Source organism: Drosophila virilis, chromosome 2 (assembly GCF_030788295.1).
Source record: "Drosophila virilis strain 15010-1051.87 chromosome 2, Dvir_AGI_RSII-ME, whole genome shotgun sequence".
NCBI lineage: Eukaryota > Metazoa > Arthropoda > Insecta > Diptera > Drosophilidae > Drosophila > Drosophila virilis.
In genome coordinates, this window is record NC_091544.1 from 19,164,152 (window position 1) to 19,185,763 (window position 21,612).

Here is a 21,612-nt window from a genome sequence, read left to right on the forward strand (position 1 = left end):
GAGATATAAAAAAAAATATAATAGAAAAAGTTTACTTTTTGCAGCGACCTCGATTTTGAAAAAAAAACGTGATTATTTGGAAGGTCATATCTCCGCGGAGTTATGTCGTTTTGGAACGTCATATCTCCACGCAGAGGCATTACCCGAGATATAAAAAAAAATATAATAGAAAAAGTTTCATTTTTGCACCGACCTCGATTTTGAAAAAAACGTGATGATTTGGAAGGTCATATCTCCGCGGAGCTATGTCGTTTTGGAGCGTCCTATCTCCGCGGAGCTATGTCGTCTTGGAACGTCATATCTCCACGCAGAGCCATTACCCGAGATATAAAAAAAAATATAATAGAAAAAGTTTACTTTTTGCAGCGACCTCGATTTTGAAAAAAAAAACGTGATTATTTGGAAGGTCATATCTCCGCGGAGTTATGTCGTTTTGGAACGTCATATCTCCACGCAGAGCCATTACCCGAGATATAAAAAAAAATATAATAGAAAAAGTTTACTTTTTGCAGCGACCTCGATTTTGAAAAAAAAAAACGTGATTATTTGGAAGGTCATATCTCCGCGGAGTTATGTCGTTTTGGAACGTCATATCTCCGCGGAGCTATGTCGTTTTGTGAGCGTCATATCTCCGCGGAGCTATGTCGTTTTGGAGCATCATATCTCCGCGGAGTTATGTCGTTTTGGAGCGTCATATCTCCAAGCAGAGCCATTACGCGAGATATAAAAAAAAATATAATAGAAAAAGTTTACTTTTTGCACCGACCTCGATTTTGAAAAAAAAACGTGATGATTTGGAGGGTCATATCTCCGCGGAGTTATGTCGTTTTGGAACGTCATATCTCCGCGGAGTTATGTCGTTTTGGAGCGTCATATCTCCAAGCAGAGCCATTACGCGAGATATAAATAAAAATATAATAGAAAAAGTTTACTTTTTGCACCGACCTCGATTTTGAAAAAAATCGTGATGATTTGGAAGGTCATATCGCCGCGGAGTTATGTCGTTTTGGAACGTCATATCTCCGCGGAGCTATGTCGTTTTGGAGCGTCATATCTCCGCGGAGTTATGTCGTTTTGGAGCGTCATATCTCCGTGGAGTTATGTCGTTTTGGAGCGTCATATCTCCGCGGAGTTATGTCGTTTTGGAACGTCATATCTCCAAGCAGAGCCATTACGCGAGATATAAATAAAAATATAATAGAAAAAGTTTACTTTTTGCACCGACCTCGATTTTGAAAAAAAATCGTGATGATTTGGAAGGTCATATCTCCGCTCGGAGCTCTGTAGTGTTGGAACGCCATATCTCCGCGGAGCTATGTCGTTTTGGAACGTCATATCTCCGCGGAGTTATGTCGTTTTGGAGCATCATATCTCCGCGGAGTTATGTCGTTTAGGAACTTCATATCTCCACGCAGAGGCATTACCCGAGATATAAAAAAAATATAATAGAAAAAGTTTTATTTTTCAACCGACCTCGATTTTGAAAAAAAAACGTGATGATTTGGAAGGTCATATCTCCGCGGAGTTATGTCGTTTTGGAACGTCATATCTCCACTCATAGCCATTACCCGACATATTAAAAAAAATATAATAGAAAAAGTTTACTTTTTGCACCGACCTCGATTTTGAAAAAAAAAAACGTAATGATTTGGAGGGTCATATCTCCGCGGAGTTATGTCGTTTTGGAACGTCATATCTCCGCGGAGTTATGTCGTTTTGGAGCGTCATATCTCCGCGGAGTTATATCGTTTTGGAGCGTCATATCTCCGCGGAGTTATGTCGTTTTGGAACGTCATATCTCCAAGCAGAGCCATTACGCGAGATATAAATAAAAATATAATAGAAAAAGTTTACTTTTTGCACCGACCTCGATTTTGAAAAAAAATCGTGATGATTTGGAAGGCCATATCTCCGCGGAGTTATGTCGTTTTGGAGCGTCATATCTCCGCGGAGTTATGTCGTTTTGGAGCGTCGTATCTCCGCGGATTTATGTCGTTTTGGAACGTCATATCTCCGCGGAGCTATGTCGTTTTGGAGCATCATATCTCCGCGGAGTTATGTCGTTTTGGAGCGTCATATCTCCACTCATAGCCATTACCCGACATATTAAAAAAAATATAATAGAAAAAGTTTACTTTTTGCACCGACCTCGATTTTAAAAAAAAAACGTGATGATTTGGAGGGTCATATCTCCGCGGAGTTATGTCGTTTTGGAACGTCATATCTCCGCGGAGTTATGTCGTTTTGAAGCGTCATATCTCCGCGGAGCTATGTCGTTTTGGAGCGTCATATCTCCGCGGAGTTATGTCGTTTTGGAACGTCATTTCTCCAAGCAGAGCCATTACGCGAGATATAAATAAAAATATAATAGAAAAAGTTTACTTTTTTCACCGACCTCGATTTTGAAAAAAAATCGAGATGATTTGGAAGGTCATATCTCCGCTCGGAGCTCTGTCGTTTTGGAGCGTCATATCTCCGCGGAGCTATGTCGTTTTGGAGCGTCATATCTCCGCGGAGTTATGTCGTTTTGGAACGTCATATCTCCAAGCAGAGCCATTACGCGAGATATAAATAAAAATATAATAGAAAAAGTTTACTTTTTGCACCGACCTCGATTTTGAAAAAAAATCGTAATGATTTGGAAAGTCATATCTCCGCGCGGAGTTCTGTCGTTTTGAAACGTCATATCTCCGCGGAGTTATGTCGTTTTGGAACGTCATATCTCCAAGCAGAGCCATAACGCGAGATATAAAAAAAATATAATAGAAAAAGTTTTATTTTTGCACCGACCTCGATTTTGAAAAAAACGTGATGATTTGGAAGGTCATATCTCCGCGGAGTTATGTCGGTTTGGAACGTCATACCTCCGCGGAGTTATGTCGTTTTGGAACGTCATACCTCCGCGGAGTTATGTCGTTTTGGAACGTCATATCTCCGCGGAGTTATGTCGTTTTGGAACGTCATATCTCCACGCAGAGGCATTACCCGAGATATAAAAAAAAATATAATAGAAAAAGTTTCATTTTTGCACCGACCTCGATTTTGAAAAAAACGTGATGATTTGGAGGGTCATATCTCCGCGGAGTTATGTCGTTTTGGAACGTCATATCTCCACGCAGAGCCATTACCCGAGATATTAAAAAAAATATAATAGAAAAAGTTTACTTTTTGCACCGACCTCGATTTTGAAAAAAAAACGTGATGATTTGGAGGGTCATATCTCCGCGGAGTTATGTCGTTTTGGAACGTCATATCTCCGCGGAGTTATGTCGTTTTGGAGCGTCATATCTCCGCGGAGTTATGTCGTTTTGGAACGTCATATCTCCGCGGAGCTATGTCGTTTTGGAGCGTCATATCTCCGCGGAGTTATGTCGTTTTGGAACGTCATATCTCCAAGCAGAGCCATTACGCGAGATATAAATAAAAATATAATAGAAAAAGTTTACTTTTTTCACCAACCTCGATTTTGAAAAAAAATCGTGATGATTTGGAAGGTCATATCTCCGTTCGGAGCTCTGTCGTTTTGGAGCGTCATATCTCCGCGGAGCTATGTCGTTTTGGAGCGTCATATCTCCGCGGAGTTATGTCGTTTTGGAACGTCATATCTCCAAGCAGAGCCATTACGCGAGATATAAATAAAAATATAATAAAAAAAGTTTCATTTTTGCACCGACCTCGATTTTGAAAAAAAAACGTGATGATTTGGAGGGTCATATCTCCGCGGAGTTATGTCGTTTTGGAACGTCATATCTCCGCGGAGTTATGTCGTTTTGGAGCGTCATATCTCCGCGGAGTTATGTCGTTTTGGAACGTCATATCTCCGCGGAGCTATGTCGTTTTGGAGCGTCATATCTCCGCGGAGTTATGTCGTTTTGGAACGACATATCTCCAAGCAGAGCTATAACGCGAGATATAAAAAAAATATAATAGAAAAAGTTTACTTTTTGCACCGACCTCGATTTTGAAAATAAAACGTGATGATTTGGAGGGTCATATCTCCGCGGAGCTATGTCGTTTTGGAACGTCATATCTCCGCGGAGTTATGTCGTTTTGGAGCGTCATATCTCCGCGGAGTTATGTCGTTTTGGAACGTCATATCTCCGCGGAGCTATGTCGTTTTGGAGCGTCATATCTCCGCGGAGTTATGTCGTTTTGGAACATCATATTTCCAAGCAGAGCCATTACGCGAGATATAAATAAAAATTATAATAGAAAAAGTTTACTTTTTTCACCGACCTCGATTTTGAAAAAAAATCGTGATGATTTGGAAGGTCATATCTCCGCTCGGAGCTCTGTCGTTTTGGAGCGTCATATCTCCGCGGAGCTATGTCGTTTTGGAGCGTCATATCTCCGCGGAGTTATGTCGTTTTGGAATGTCAGATCTCCAAGCAGAGCCATTACGCGAGATATAAATAAAAATATAATAGAAAAAGTTTACTTTTTGCACCGACCTCGATTTTGAAAAAAAATCGTAATGATTTGGAAAGTCATATCTCCGCGCGGAGTTCTGTCGTTTTGAAACGTCATATCTCCGCGGAGTTATGTCGTTTTGGAACGTCATATCTCCAAGCAGAGCCATAACGCGAGATATAAAAAAAAATATAATAGAAAAAGTTTTATTTTTGCACCGACCTCGATTTTGAAAAAAACGTGATGATTTGGAAGGTCATATCTCCGCGGAGTTATGTCGTTTTGGAACGTCATATCTCCGCGGAGCTATGTCGTTTTGGAGCGTCATACCTCCGCGGAGTTATGTCGTTTTGGAGCGTCATATCTCCGCGGAGTTATGTCGTTTTGGAACGTCATATCTCCACGCAGAGCCATTACCCGAGATATTAAAAAAAATATAATAGAAAAAGTTTACTTTTTGCACCGACCTCGATTTTGAAAAAAAAACGTGATGATTTGGAGGGTCATATCTCCGCGGAGCTATGTCGTTTTGGAACGTCATATCTCCGCGGAGTTATGTCGTTTTGGAACGTCATATCTCCGCGGAGCTATGTCGTTTTGGAGCGTCATATCTCCGCGGAGTTATGTCGTTTTGGAACGTCATATCTCCAAGCAGAGCCATTACGCGAGATATAAATAAAAATATAATAGAAAAAGTTTACTTTTTTCACCGACCTCGATTTTGAAAAAAAATCGTGATGATTTGGAAGGTCATATCTCCGCTCGGAGCTCTGTCGTTTTGGAGCGTCATATCTCCGCGGAGCTATGTCGTTTTGGAGCGTCATATCTCCGCGGAGTTATGTCGTTTTGGAATGTCAGATCTCCAAGAAGAGCCATTACGCGAGATATAAATAAAAATATAATAGAAAAAGTTTACTTTTTGCACCGACCTCGATTTTGAAAAAAAATCGTAATGATTTGGAAAGTCATATCTCCGCGCGGAGTTCTGTCGTTTTGAAACGTCATATCTCCGCGGAGTTATGTCGTTTTGGAACGTCATATCTCCAAGCAGAGCCATAACGCGAGATATAAAAAAAAAATATAATAGAAAAAGTTTTATTTTTGCACCGACCTCGATTTTGAAAAAAACGTGATGATTTGGAAGGTCATATCTCCGCGGAGTTATGTCGTTTTGGAACGTCATACCTCCGCGGAGTTATGTCGTTTTGGAACGTCATACCTCCGCGGAGTTATGTCGTTTTGGAACGTCATATCTCCGCGGAGTTATGTCGTTTTGGAACGTCATATCTCCAAGCAGAGCCATAACGCGAGATATAAAAAAAAATATAATAGAAAAAGTTTTATTTTTGCACCGACCTCGATTTTGAAAAAATCGTGATGATTTGGAAGGTCATATCTCCGCGGAGTTATGTCGTTTTGGAACGTCATACCTCCGCGGAGTTATGTCGTTTTGGAACGTCATACCTCCGCGGAGTTATGTCGTTTTGGAACGTCATATCTCCGCGGAGTTATGTCGTTTTGGAGCGTCATATCTCCGCGGAGATATGTCGTTTTGGAGCGTCATATCTCCGCGGAGTTATGTCGTTTTGGAACGTCATATCTCCGCGGAGCTATGTCGTTTTGGAGAGTCATATCTCCACGCAGAGCCATTGCCCGAGATATTAAAAAAAAATATAATAGAAAAATTTTCATTTTTCAACCGACCTCGATTTTGAAAAAAAATCGTGATGATTTGGAAGGTCATATCTCCGCACGGAGCTCTGTCGTTTTGGAACGCCATATCTCCGCGGAGCTCTGTCGTTTTGAAACGTCATATCTCCGCGGAGTTATGTCGTTTTGGAACGTCATATCTCCAAGCAGAGCCATTACGCGAGATATAAAAATAAATATAATAGAAAAAGTTTCATTTTTGCACCGACCTTGATTTTGAAAAAAAACGTAATGATTTGGAAGGTCATATCTCCGCTCGGAGCTCTGTCGTTTTGGAACGTCATATCCGCGGAGCTATGTCGTTTTGGAGCATCATATCTCCGCGGAATTATGTCGTTTTGGAACGTCATATCTCCACGCAGCGCCATTACCCGAGATATTAAAAAAAATATAATAGAAAAAGTTTACTTTTTGCACCGACCTCGATTTTGAAAAAAAAACGTGATGATTTGGAGGGTCATATCTCCGCGGAGTTATGTCGTTTTGGAACGTCATATCTCCGCGGAGTTATGTCGTTTTGGAGCGTCATATCTCCAAGCAGAGCCATTACGCGAGATATAAATAAAAATATAATAGAAAAAGTTTACTTTTTGCACCGACCTCGATTTTGAAAAAAATCGTGATGATTTGGAAGGTCATATCGCCGCGGAGTTATGTCGTTTTGGAACGTCATATCTCCGCGGAGCTATGTCGTTTTGGAGCGTCATATCTCCGCGGAGTTATGTCGTTTTGGAGCGTCATATCTCCGCGGAGTTATGTCGTTTTGGAGCGTCATATCTCCGCGGAGTTATGTCGTTTTGGAACGTCATATCTCCAAGCAGAGCCATTACGCGAGATATAAATAAAAATATAATAGAAAAAGTTTACTTTTTGCACCGACCTCGATTTTGAAAAAAAATCGTGATGATTTGGAAGGTCATATCTCCGCTCGGAGCTCTGTAGTGTTGGAACGCCATATCTCCGCGGAATTATGTCGTTTTGGAACGTCATATCTCCGCGGAGTTATGTCGTTTTGGAACGTCATATCTCCGCGGAGCTATGTAGTTTTGGAGCGTCATATCTCCGCGGAGTTATGTCGTTTTGGAACGTCATATCTCCAAGCAGAGCCATTACCCGAGATATAAAAAAAAATATAATAGAAAAAGTTTTTTTTTTTCACCGACCTCGATTTTGAAAAAAAATCGTGATGATTTGGAAGGTCATATCTCCGCGGAGTTATGTCGTTTTGGAACGTCATATCTCCAAGCAGAGCCATTACCCGAGATATAAAAAAAAATATAATAGAAAAAGTTTCATTTTTGCACCGACCTCGATTTTGAAAAAAATAAACGTGATGATTATGAGGGTCATATCTCCGCGGAGTTATGTCGTTTTGGAACTTCATATCTCCACGCATTACCCGAGATATAAAAAAAAATATAATAGAAAAAGTTTCATTTTTCATCCGACCTCAATTTTGAAAAAAAACGTGATGATTTGGAAGGTCATATCTCCGCGGAGTTATGTCGTTTTGGAACGTCATATCTCCGCGGAGTTATGTCGTTTTGGAAGGTCATATCTCCGCGGAGCTATGTCGTTTTGGAGCGTCATATCTCCGCGGAGTGATGTCGTTTTGGAACGTCATAATTCCAAGCAGAGCCATTACGCGAGATATAAAAAAAAATATAATAGAAAAAGTTTCATTTTTCAACCGACCTCGATTTTGAAAAAAAAACGTGATGATTTGGAAGGTCATATCTCCGCGGAGTTATGTCGTTTTGGAACGTCATATCTCCGCGGAGCTATGTCGTTTTGGAGCGTTATATCTCCGCGGAGTTATGTCGTTTTGGAACGTCATATCTCCAAGCAGAGCCATTACGCGAGATATAAATAAAATTATAATAGAAAAAGTTTACTTTTTGCACCGACCTCGATTTTGAAAAAAAATCGTGATGATTTGGAAGGTCATATCTCCGCTCGGAGCTCTGTAGTTTTGGAACGCCATATCTCCGCGGAGTTATGTCGTTTTGGAACGTCATATCTCCGCGGAGTTATGTCGTTTTGGAGCGTCGTATCTCCGCGGATTTATATCGTTTTGGAACGTCATATCTCCGCGGAGTTATGTCGTTTTGGAACGTCATATCTCCGCGGAGGTTTGTCGTTTTGGAACGTCATATCTCCGCGGAGCTATGTCGTTTTGGAGCATCATATCTCCGCGGAGTTATGTCGTTTTGGAACGTCATATCTCCACGCAGAGCCATTACCCGAGATATAAAAAAAATATAATAGAAAAAGTTTCATTTTTCAACCGACCTCGATTTTGAAAAAAAAACGTAATGATTTGGAAGGTCATATCTCCGCGGAGTTATGTCGTTTTGGAACGTCATATCTCCGCGGAGCTATGTCGTTTTGGAGCGTCATATCTCCGCGTAGTTATGTCGTTTTGGAACGTCATATCTCCAAGCAGAGCCATTACGCGAGATATAAATAAAATTATAATAGAAAAAGTTTACTTTTTGCACCGACCTCGATTTTGAAAAAAAATCGTGATGATTTGGAAGGTCATATCTCCGCTCGGAGCTCTGTAGTTTTGGAACGCCATATCTCCGCGGAGTTATGTCGTTTTGGAACGTCATATCTCCGCGGAGCTATGTCGTTTTGGAGCGTCGTATCTCCGCGGATTTATGTCGTTTTGGAACGTCATATCTCCGCGGAGTTATGTCGTTTTGGAACGTCATATCTCCGCGGAGGTTTATCGTTTTGGAACGTCATATCTCCGCGGAGCTATGTCGTTTTGGAGCATCATATCTCCGCGGAGTTATGTCGTTTTGGAACGTTATATCTCCACGCAGAGCCATTACCCGAGATATAAAAAAAAATATAATAGAAAAAGTTTCATTTTTCGACCGACCTCGATTTTGAAAAAAAAAACGTGATGATTTGGAAGGTCATATCTCCGCGGAGTTATGTCGTTTTGGAACGTCATATCTCCGCGGAGCTATGTCGTTTTGGAGCATCATATCTCCGCGGAGTTATGTCGTTTTGGAGAGTCATATCTCCACTCATAGCCATTACCCGACATATTAAAAAAAATATAATAGAAAAAGTTTCATTTTTGCACCGACCTCGATTTTGAAAAAAACGTGATGATTTGGAAGGTCATATCTCCGCGGAGTTATGTCGTTTTGGAGCATCATATCTCCGCGGAGTTATGTCGTTTTGGAACGTCATATCTCCACGCAGAGCCATTACCCGAGATATTAAAAAAAATATAATAGAAAAAGTTTCATTTTTGCACCGACCTCGATTTTGAAAAATATCGTGATGATTTGGAACGTCATATCTCCGCGGAGTTATGTCGTTTTGGAAGGTCATATCTCCGCGGAGCTATGTCGTTTTGGAGCGTCATATCTCCGCGGAGTGATGTCGTTTTGGAACGTCATATCTCCAAGCAGAGCCATTACGCGAGATATAAAAAAAAATATAATAGAAAAAGTTTCATTTTTCAACCGACCTCGATTTTGAAAAAAAAACGTGATGATTTGGAAGGTCATATCTCCGCTCGGAGCTCTGTAGTTTTGGAACGCCATATCTCCGCGGAGTTATGTCGTTTTGGAACGTCATATCTCCGCGGAGCTATGTCGTTTTGGAGCGTCGTATCTCCGCGGATTTATGTCGTTTTGGAACGTCATATCTCCGCGGAGTTATGTCGTTTTGGAGCGTCGTATCTCCGCGGATTTATGTCGTTTTGGAACGTCATATCTCCGCGGAGTTATGTCGTTTTGGAACGTCATATCTCCGCGGAGCTATGTCGTTTTGGAGCATCATATCTCCGCGGAGTTATGTCGTTTTGGAACGTCATATCTCCACTCATAGCCATTACCCGACATATTAAAAAAAATATAATAGAAAAAGTTTCATTTTTGCACCGACCTCGATTTTGAAAAAAACGTGATGATTTGGAAGGTCATATCTCCGCGGAGTTATGTCGTTTTGGAGCATCATATCTCCGCGGAGTTAGGTCGTTTTGGAACGTCATATCTCCACGCAGAGCCATTACCCGAGATATTAAAAAAAATATAATAGAAAAAGTTTCATTTTTGCACCGACCTCGATTTTGAAAAAAACGTGATGATTTGGAACGTCATATCTCCGCGGAGCTATGTCGTTTTGGAGCGTTATATCTCCGCGGAGTTATGTCGTTTTGGAACGTCATATCTCCGCGGAGCAATGTCGTTTTGGAGCGTTATATCTCCGCGGAGTTATGTCGTTTTGGAACGTCATATCTCCGCGGAGGTTTGTCGTTTTGGAACGTCATATCTCCGCGGAGCTATGTCGTTTTGGAGCATCATATCTCCGCGGAGTTATGTCGTTTTGGAACGTCATATCTCCACTCATAGCCATTACCCGACATATTAAAAAAAATATAATAGAAAAAGTTTCATTTTTGCACCGACCTCGATTTTGAAAAAAACGTGATGATTTGGAAGGTCATATCTCCGCGGAGTTATGTCGTTTTGGAACGTCATATCTCCGCGGAGCTATGTCGTTTTGGAGCGTTATATCTCCACGGAGTTATGTCGTTTTGGAACGTCATATCTCCAAGCAGAGCCATTACGCGAGATATAAATAAAATTATAATAGAAAAAGTTTACTTTTTGCACCGACCTCGATTTTGAAAAAAAATCGTGATGATTTGGAAGGTCATATCTCCGCTCGGAGCTCTGTAGTTTTGGAACGCCATATCTCCGCGGAGTTATGTCGTTTTGGAACGTCATATCTCCGCGGAGTTATGTCGTTTTGGAGCGTCGTATCTCCGCGGATTTATGTCGTTTTGGAACGTCATATCTCCGCGGAGTTATGTCGTTTTGGAACGTCATATCTCCGCGGAGGTTTGTCGTTTTGGAACGTCATATCTCCGCGGAGCTATGTCGTTTTGGAGCATCATATCTCCGCGGAGTTATGTCGTTTTGGAACGTCATATCTCCACGCAGAGCCATTACCCGAGATATAAAAAAAATATAATAGAAAAAGTTTCATTTTTCAACCGACCTCGATTTTGAAAAAAAAACGTGATGATTTGGAAGGTCATATCTCCGCGGAGTTATGTCGTTTTGGAACGTCATATCTCCGCGGAGTTATGTCGTTTTGGAACGTCATATCTCCACGCAGAGCCATTACCCGAGATATTAAAAAAAATATAATAGAAAAAGTTTCATTTTTGCACCGACCTCGATTTTGAAAAAAACGTGATGATTTGGAAGGTCATATCTCCGCGGAGTTATGTCGTTTTGGAACGTCATATCTCCGCGGAGCTATGTCGTTTTGGAGCGTTATATCTCCGCGGAGTTATGTCGTTTTGGAACGTAATATCTCCGCGGAGCTATGTCGTTTTGGAGCGTTATATCTCCGCGGAGTTATGTCGTTTTGGAACGTCATATCTCCGCGGAGGTTTGTCGTTTTGGAACGTCATATCTCCGCGGAGCTATGTCGTTTTGGAGCATCATATCTCCGCGGAGTTATGTCGTTTTGGAACGTCATATCTCCACTCATAGCCATTACCCGACATATTAAAAAAAATATAATAGAAAAAGTTTCATTTTTGCACCGACCTCGATTTTGAAAAAAACGTGATGATTTGGAAGGTCATATCTCCGCGGAGTTATGTCGTTTTGGAACGTCATATCTCCGCGGAGCTATGTCGTTTTGAAGCGTTATATCTCCACGGAGTTATGTCGTTTTGGAACGTCATATCTCCAAGCAGAGCCATTACGCGAGATATAAATAAAATTATAATAGAAAAAGTTTACTTTTTGCACCGACCTCGATTTTGAAAAAAAATCGTGATGATTTGGAAGGTCATATCTCCGCTTGGAGCTCTGTAGTTTTGGAACGCCATATCTCCGCGGAGTTATGTCGTTTTGGAACGTCATATCTCCGCGGAGTTATGTCGTTTTGGAGCGTCGTATCTCCGCGGATTTATGTCGTTTTGGAACGTCATATCTCCGCGGAGTTATGTCGTTTTGGAACGTCATATCTCCGCGGAGGTTTGTCGTTTTGGAACGTCATATCTCCGCGGAGCTATGTCGTTTTGGAGCATCATATCTCCGCGGAGTTATGTCGTTTTGGAACGTCATATCTCCACGCAGAGCCATTACCCGAGATATAAAAAAAATATAATAGAAAAAGTTTCATTTTTCAACCGACCTCGATTTTGAAAAAAAAACGTGATGATTTGGAAGGTCATATCTCCGCGGAGTTATGTCGTTTTGGAACGTCATATCTCCGCGGAGTTATGTCGTTTTGGAACGTCATATCTCCACGCAGAGCGATTACCCGAGATATTAAAAAAAATATAATAGAAAAAGTTTCATTTTTGCACCGACCTCGATTTTGAAAAAAACGTGATGATTTGGAAGGTCATATCTCCGCGGAGTTATGTCGTTTTGGAACGTCATATCTCCGCGGAGCTATGTCGTTTTGGAGCGTTATATCTCCGCGGAGTTATGTCGTTTTGGAACGTCATATCTCCGCGGAGGTTTGTCGTTTTGGAACGTCATATCTCCGCGGAGCTATGTCGTTTTGGAGCATCATATCTCCGCGGAGTTATGTCGTTTTGGAACGTCATATCTCCAAGCAGAGCCATTACGCGAGATATAAATAAAATTATAATAGAAAAAGTTTACTTTTTGCACCGACCTCGATTTTGAAAAAAAATCGTGATGATTTGGAAGGTCATATCTCCGCTCGGAGCTCTGTAGTTTTGGAACGCCATATCTCCGCGGAGTTATGTCGTTTTGGAACGTCATATCTCCGCGGAGTAATGTCGTTTTGGAGCGTCGTATCTCCGCGGATTTATGTCGTTTTGGAACGTCATATCTCCGCGGAGTTATGTCGTTTTGGAACGTCATATCTCCGCGGAGGTTTGTCGTTTTGGAACGTCATATCTCCGCGGAGCTATGTCGTTTTGGAGCGTCATATCTCCGCGGAGTTATGTCGTTTTGGAGCGTCATATCTCCGCGGAGCTATGTCGTTTTGGAGCATCATATCTCCGCGGAGTTATGTCGTTTTGGAACGTCATATCTCCACGCAGAGCCATTACCCGAGATATAAAAAAAATATAATAGAAAAAGTTTCATTTTTCAACCGACCTCGATTTTGAAAAAAAAACGTGATGATTTGGAAGGTCATATCTCCGCGGAGTTATGTCGTTTTGGAACGTCATATCTCCGCGGAGCTATGTCGTTTTGGAGCGTCATATCTCCGCGGAGCTATGTCGTTTTGGAGCGTCATATCTCCGCGGAGTTATGTCGTTTTGGAGCGTCATATCTCCGCGGAGCTATGTCGTTTTGGAGCGTCATATCTCCGCGGAGCTATGTCGTTTTGGAGCGTCATATCTCCGCGGAGTTATGTCGTTTTGGAACGTCATATCTCCAAGCAGAGCCATTACGCGAGATATAAATAAAATTATAATAGAAAAAGTTTACTTTTTGCACCGACCTCGATTTTGAAAAAAAATCGTGATGATTTGGAAGGTCATATCTCCGCTCGGAGCTCTGTAGTTTTGGAACGCCATATCTCCGCGGAGTTATGTTGTTTTGGAACATCATATCTCCGCGGAGCTATGTCGTTTTGGAGCGTCGTATCTCCGCGGATTTATGTCGTTTTGGAACGTCATATCTCCGCGGAGTGATGTCGTTTTGGAACGTCATATCTCCGCGGAGGTTTGTCGTTTTGGAACGTCATATCTCCGCGGAGCTATGTCGTTTTGGAGCATCATATCTCCGCGGAGTTATGTCGTTTTGGAACGTTATATCTCCACGCAGAGCCATTACCCGAGATATAAAAAAAAATATAATAGAAAAAGTTTCATTTTTCAACCGACCTCGATTTTGAAAAAAAAACGTGATGATTTGGAAGATCATATCTCCGCGGAGTTATGTCGTTTTGGAACGTCATATCTCCGCGGAGCTATGTCGTTTTGGAGCATCATATCTCCGCGGAGTTATGTCGTTTTGGAACGTCATATCTCCACGCAGAGCCATTACCCGAGATATTAAAAAAAATATAATAGAAAAAGTTTCATTTTTGCACCGACCTCGATTTTGAAAAATATCGTGATGATTTGGAACTTCATATCTCCGCGCGGAGTTCTGTCATTTTGGAACGCCATATTACCACGCAGAGCTATTACCCGTGATATTAAAAAAAAATCATCGAAAAAGTTTCGATTTCGCACCGACTTCGATTTTGCCATTTTGTCGATTTGGGTCATATAACTTTGGTTATTTTTTAACCGATCTTTATGAAATTTTCTACAGTATATCTTATCGTATCATAAAATATTGGTGTGTACTGAAAAAGTCAATTGCATTTAAATTGTGGCTTAAATTGGTTGGCAATAAAAGGTTGGTTATTAACTTGATTTATATCTGTTCGGTATTAGCGGAGAGGTGGGGATAGGTATAAAATGAAAGATACTTGACAAATATATAAGATTTTAGAAGCAAAATATCATGTTTCGTGACTCTAGCTCGTATTATTTACCAAAATTGAATCACTTTAAAACTGTTGCCCCGTACCAAAGAGCCTTAAACAAATGGCCCTATAAATTGCTACAATTATGTCTAATTAAATGTAAATTTTGGTGCTCCATTCGACCATGGATGCCTCCGGCGCTGCCTGCGCCTGCAGACGTTGACCTTTCCCAGGCCAAAGTCAAGCCAACCACGCCCATGACACACAAATGTTGGCGACGACGTTGCATTATAACGTAGCGGAGTCGGTGGCAGACACACACACACACACACACACACAGCTGACAGCTGTAATCCTCCACATTCTGGCCCAGAAGGCCCTTTGCCCGCCCTTCGTAAGGACGCCGTAATTTACAAAATAAGCCGCAGACAGACAACAACCAGAAAGATGGAAAGGTAATGCGTAGAAGAAAAGTGAATTTAAGGCTACTTGACTGGGAAATACCTGCGGGCGAGTCACCCGATGTTAATATACTATCTACGCAAGGGTATTTCTAGGAAAAGTTCCACCATAACCAAAATAATAAAACCATTTTTTATTTGATCATCGAAGAATCGGATATCAAAAGTAAGTAGAAAATAAATTATGAAATTTACGTTGAGATTTTCTCCGTATGCTCAAGAGGTACAACCCTGACCTGGGCGTGACCTGTGCCTGACCTTGAAATTGTAATGGTAGTTATATCTCATAAACTTTTATGACAATCGATAACAGTAATGGGGATGTCGTGACACATGAAAAGAATATTCTTTACTATATTTAAAGTATTCATCAGATATTAATTATATATTATTCAGTCGATAAATAATTGATAATAATAATAAAGTAAAGTAAACAAAACAGCTAAACGATTTCTGAATTTAAAAGCTTCGCCACAGTTTTCGCTTGATAACACGTTACTATCGAAATGTTATCGATGACACAGGCCTGTTTATCATAACTAAATACACCTTTTCCCTGTTGTCCTATCATCATACCCTTTGTATGCATTTAGCAAGGGTAGAATTGGATAAATAAAAACGGACAATTAGCAGGCTTTGCTATGGTTTTTGCTGCGAACACGTTTTGCCCACACCTGACGCCAAGTGGCAACGTTTTTAGCCACTTGTGGCATGCCCCACAGTCAAATTGCGTCCAGACATTTTACACAATGCATCTTTTGCCACACGATTCTCGAGATTTGTGGCCATTTTTTCAAGTGCTTCTCGTCTATAACTCACCTCTTTGACACGCGCGCCAATTAAGTTGCAGTTGTGGTTGTTGTTGTTGTCGTTGTAGCAGTTGTGCTGAATCGCATAGCTGTTTGCTGCAAGATACAAAAAGCCGCACATGAGTCATAAAGTAAATTCGTTTCAACGCCTCGTTTAAAATTATATTTTAAAGTTCAATGCGGAATACAGGAGATAAAAATATAAGAATTATAAAAATGAACGTAAAAAATAGCAGCGGGAGGCAAAAGAAATAAAATGAAAAATATGTGCAACCATTTGCAATGTATCTTTAAGATACAAAGCGATTAAATGACACGTAAATCATATACTATGCAAATTTCCTGCGGGACTACTTTGAAATATATTTATTTAAATTAAAGTTACACTTCAGTGTGCTTTTAATATTCAATATTAACTTCGATTTAATGGCAGTTGCCACGCCCTGTCGATGATTCATTAAGATACGTTCCTAGACACTCGGCAACATTTTGCTCAAAATATTTGCGGCCTGAAGTCAGCGCTGAGTCAACTTGATTTCAGCAGGCCAGGAGAGCTCGGTGCATACGCTATATATATGCATAAATACATTCTCGTGCCCCCTGCCACGCCCTGCATGCAACTTACACGTTATGCCAAATGTTTCATATTCATTTGGTGCCGGCAATCCAGCTGAGGTTGTTTTTGGAGTCATGAAATATAACAACTGCTTGTGTATGCTTTGCTCAGATCAAAACTTTGTCGTTTAATGTGGGCTAAAATAAATAAGTACATGCATATACAATACATTTACTCAAATTTTCTTCTTACTCACTCGCTCCCTAAATTCAGTAGTAGTTTTAAGCATTACTTCAATTTATGAAAATCGGAGAGAAAGGCTAACTGATTTTCGTGTTTTTTCATAATATTTTTAAAACTATTTTTTAAATCATCCAGAAATTTATGGTTGCGCAGGGTTGTGAGTTGTTTTCATGGTATTTAGTGTTGTGAAACCATTCTTTTTATGAATGTAATTTTCCCAAGGCTGCCAGCATTGAAAAATTTATGTCTATTCTTGATTCATGCAATATTCTGACAGTTGCAGTTAATCTGAAGATAGACTTAAATGCTGCATGAATATGCTACACGTTTATTTGACAGTGTCTGTGATTTGAACATGCATTCAATGCGATATTTATATTTTGACAGAGCATAAGTTTATATTAGTTAGCTGCAGCTGATATTTAACAACATTTATCAATAAGTTTCGATTAGCTACATGGCCGTTTTAATGATGTAAACTTTAATGTAAGTTCGAGTCTCATTAGGGGGCAGCCAAGCAGAAATTATAAGCTCACAACTGAATCCCCTGCGGGCAAAAGCCGCAAGTTTTACAAATGTTCGAGTATATATTCTGAACCCGGTCTCTATTTACATTCCCATCTGCAAGTACACAAGTACTGGACGAAGGCTAAAGCCGACAGACGGCGCAAAGGGACAGTGTCATTTGCAATAACGATAGACTTTCTATATCTATATTTTGCTCGGCACCTGCAAAACTTTTACCACAGACCTTTTGCCATAATTTATCAAAATATTTTTGCACATTTGTTGAAAGCAAATAATTAAAGAAAATATTATTGTTGGTTGCACAAAGCTGAATACACATATATATACATATTGGTGTATGTACGTTTACGTACATTGGCTTAACGATTATTTAAGTTTCTATTTAATTAAGGTTTTACATTTGAGGTTTGCCAAATAGTTTGCATAAACTTTACGAACTCTGTACCCATTAAAAATGCGTAAAAATGGCAACAATCATTTTGTGAAAATGTGACCTCATAAAATGTATATAAATTTATATATATTGCGGTCATGTCTAGTTTTTCTTGACAAATGTAAAAACTCGCTTTGTTATATATGCTCCCGTAAATCATATGCAAAACAAGCTATTAGCTGTCTTCAATAATTCGCCAAGTTTATTAATTACACTTTGAGCGAAGTTAGAAATCGTTTAGATATCATGATCTACTCTCATTCCTCCCTCTCCATTCACCAGCAATTTAAACCAACTTTGCCTTTTTTTATACACCATATATCATATGCAGGCCGAGTACAGGGTATTTTCCAGTCGAATCCTTTTGATTAAAACTCCGTCACTTGTTTTATGTTACGGCATCTAATGAAATTCCAAGCAATTAAAGAATTTCAGTCGCCACATTGGGAATATGGCAATAAAACTTATCACAAACTGTCGAGAGCTGTGACACTGATTGAAAAATATAAACTTTCCGGCGGCAAGGACGAGGCAGAGAAGGGGTTGAGGAGAGGGGGTCCGGAGTGATGGCTCGTAGGCTATTAGCATTTTTGCACACATGCATAAATTATGCAAAACTCGGCAGACATCAAAATGTATTTCAAATATTTGGCTAAAGTGTTGAATATATTCAAATACATTTGCCACAGCTCCTCGGGCTGACAGGATGTGCATAGGCATAAGTACATAGAATACAACGCAAGGACGAAGTTTTGCTTGTTTTAGCTTAAGAGCTACGTTGCCTAAATGCCGTGTTGCCAAAATATTTTAATAATTTGATGTTGTTGCCCATCAAGTCGAGTTTGCAATTGAGATGAGTTGTCACTATATATTTCCGAGAGGATCAACTTTTAGTCTGCACTTTGCAAGTGTAGATGAGACACAACACGAGTGAATTTTGGTTTTAAAAGTGAAATGTTTTTAAGTAAATGGTTGTAAATATGAATTAATTAGCACTTGACAGAGAGCAACAGTTGTGTGGGGATGGAAAACGTCAAGATAAATTAAATTATGTAAACGAAAAAAGAAACACATTCGAATATGTAATTGAAATGCCGTAAGTATGACAGCATAAATTCACATCTAATTAAGTAAGTCATAGTGAACTATGATAAACTTAGCATTCACTTTTTCCGAAATGCATTTTATATAGTTTAAAGCTAAGCTCAGAAACGGAATCTATGTAATAAAAACTGTATTGTCAAGAAAGCTCGAAATTGTACAATTGATAATTATACAAATTATATACATATATGTCTAGAGTTCCAGGGAACGTGCATTCATTGCAGATGGTTCGTAATTACGAATGCAACTTTGTCTGGGCGCTTTCACCCATTCCATTCCGAGTTGCATTTCAAACGTAAGCTTAAAAGTTGCTTCATTGACTGAGCTTCTAAATAATTCCGCACAAAGCGGTCGAATAGTTTGCATATCAAATGGAACATGGTGCATTCAAGTAAAAGAGAACAAACTAGATTTCAATTAGTAAGTGCAAATGAAAGCTGAAAAAAAAACCAACAAAAAAAAATAAATAAAATTATAAAAAAGCTGAAAGCTCTTCTTTTGAGCTCTACTCGACTCGAACTCTGGGCCCAAAACTCTACTCGATGAGACTTGGTTAAAAGTTGACAATTAAAAGTTTGCTGCTGGGATTTTGTTGCTGTTGCAGTTGTTGTTGTTGTTGTTGTTGCTGTTGCTGTTTTGCAGCTCTTCTCTCCTTGCTGGTTGTCTAAATGAGTTTTTTTTTTTGTAAACAGAAGCAGCGCAGACAAAGTTGGAGCCAACTGCAAAACTGTGCAAATTAGTTTTGTTTTTAATTTAGCATGATTTAAATTGTTCCCTTGCTTTGTATCGTTACAAATGCTGCCGAATCAAATTCTTCTTCTCCCTCATCTTCTGCTACTGCGTGTGTTTGACTAGTTAGCATATTAAAATTCTTTCAACTAGCTGTCGCTCTACAGCAAGCGAGCAAGTTGGAGTTATTGAGTAAGCGAGTTTTTTGAGTCATTTCTTCAATAAAATAAAAGTTACATTTTTAAAGCTGTAGCCAGTTTTGCAGGCGACGCCGACGAAGGCGTGTGGGCGGGCGACAAAGACGCTGGCGATTCGACGGCGTCGGCGACGGCAACGGCGGCAACGGCGACAACGTCTGCCGCGGACAAACAGACAAAACCAACAACTCACATGTATACACACATACACTTACCCGACTGGCCGCTGCGACTGCGCTGCTTGCAGCGTTGTCCAAAACTGGTTTTTGTTAGCTTTGCTGCTGCTTCGTTTGCTGCTCGGTGCTGCTGCTCCTTCTTCTTCTTTTAGCTCGTCTGTGTGGGGATTGGTGAGAAGTAAGCACTTTTTTTCAATACCTTTTTATTTGTTGCGAAATATACTGCGACGTCTGTTAATGTTTTTGTAGTTGTTGTTGTGGACCCATATGCTACTTGCAATTAATTAAGCCAAACAATTGGCCAGCAAACAAAAGAAATCAACGCAACACACCGCAAACACGATACACAACTTCAAATACAGGCATAAACACAAATATACATACACGCTAATATATGTACATATGGATGTGATTCACTTGTCGCGCTCGCCTCGTGTCCTGACGTAGGCGGTAAAGTTGCGTAGTTGTGAGTGTGAGGGGTTTGGGGAGGTCAAGCAGTAAACGCGCGAAGCGCGAATACGACAAAACGAGTATGCGATTGAGAACACGCGACAAAATAATGCGCCGACGTCCGTACAGCACAAAATTTATAAACAAACTGAACTGGCAGCGACGTTGGCGTCAACGTCGTCATTGCCGGCAGCCAACACCAACCAGGTTGCGTTTGAACTTTGGACGAGAACTTGTTTGCTGCTCGTGTGTGAGTTCTGCGAGTGTGTGTGTGTATACTTGCGTGAGTGGGTGGCATGAAGAGCGAGCTTAAGCGCGGCAACCGGAACAGTGGAGCAAAACTTGACAAAGTGCAGAAGTAAAGTTATAAACTTAAATGTTGTTTAAGCTTAATGGTATTGTTTATAAATATTTACAATAACTTTGCTACCAAATATTATTGAATATTTCACCTGAACTAAATGAGATGTAAATACAAGATACAATTATTTATTTAGTTTCATTCTCTTATATTGTTAAACATGAAAAAGAACTGAGCCTTGATTTATTGTCAATTTTAATGTCAGCCCTCGCTTGCAACATGTTCAAGTTCGATGCTCTGCATTAGCATTACATTTTTACATGCCAACAGCAACTACAACAAAAACGTACGACATGAGAGCACAGTTATAAAGGGTGTTTTGGTTATAGCAAAGCTATGTAACAAACAACGAAAATTCGTATGTATACAACTATGTAGGTAAAATTGTATAGCTGTGTACCGAATATAGCCTTAAATCAATGCATGGGCACTGCAATTGAATAGGTAACACAGCTTTGAAGGTATTTTTGTAAATTCAAGGGTATTTTATAGTTGTTTACTATGTAAAATCACTGAGCTGATACTGGCACTAGCGAGAGCGCTGTTGACGTTTTTACTTTAGCATTTTTGTTGCTTTTTACCTATTTTTTATTTTTATGTATTTTGATTTTGTGTTAATTTCTTGTGCCGCCGGCTGTCGCCATTGCTGCCGCAGTCGCAGTCGCAGTCGCAGTCACAGTCGCTGCTAGCGTCGCTGCTGTCGCTAAGTCAATTTTAAGGTTTATTTGAATTTCATTTTTTGTGTAGTTTTTCCTGTGCTTCAGTTTGTCTTGCTTCTTTCACTTTTTTTGTCGCCTTGTTGCTGTCGCTGCTGCTGTCGCCTGGCAATATTTATGTTATTTTTAGTGTTGCATGTAAATTTGTGTGGCATCCACACGATGTTGTAGCATAAACTCTCTATGGTAATGAGCCAGCTTTTATGCCGGGCCACAACTGAGAGAGGAACTGTACTCGATACATTCAATTGCCTGTTGCGCAAACTAATAAC

The 21,612-nt window shown here is 40.2% G+C and overlaps 1 protein-coding gene and 1 long non-coding RNA gene across 2 annotated transcripts in view; one reads left to right on the plus strand and one right to left on the minus strand.

The window, feature by feature from the left end:
- Positions 1-20,416, minus strand: part of LOC6630117 (trophoblast glycoprotein) — a 61,927-nt gene extending 41,511 nt beyond the window's left edge. The window contains exons 1-2 of the mRNA XM_002053352.4: positions 19,853-20,416; positions 15,858-15,943 (exon numbers count right to left, since the gene is read on the minus strand). The gene's annotated coding sequence lies outside the window, so the exon portion shown is untranslated. The remainder of the gene's footprint in view (positions 1-15,857; positions 15,944-19,852) is intronic.
- LOC116651391 (uncharacterized) lies at positions 19,596-20,759 on the plus strand. Its single transcript, XR_011416271.1, has 2 exons — positions 19,596-19,632; positions 19,688-20,759. It is a non-coding gene; the product is annotated as an uncharacterized lncRNA (long non-coding RNA).
- Positions 20,760-21,612: the final 853 nt, after the last annotated feature.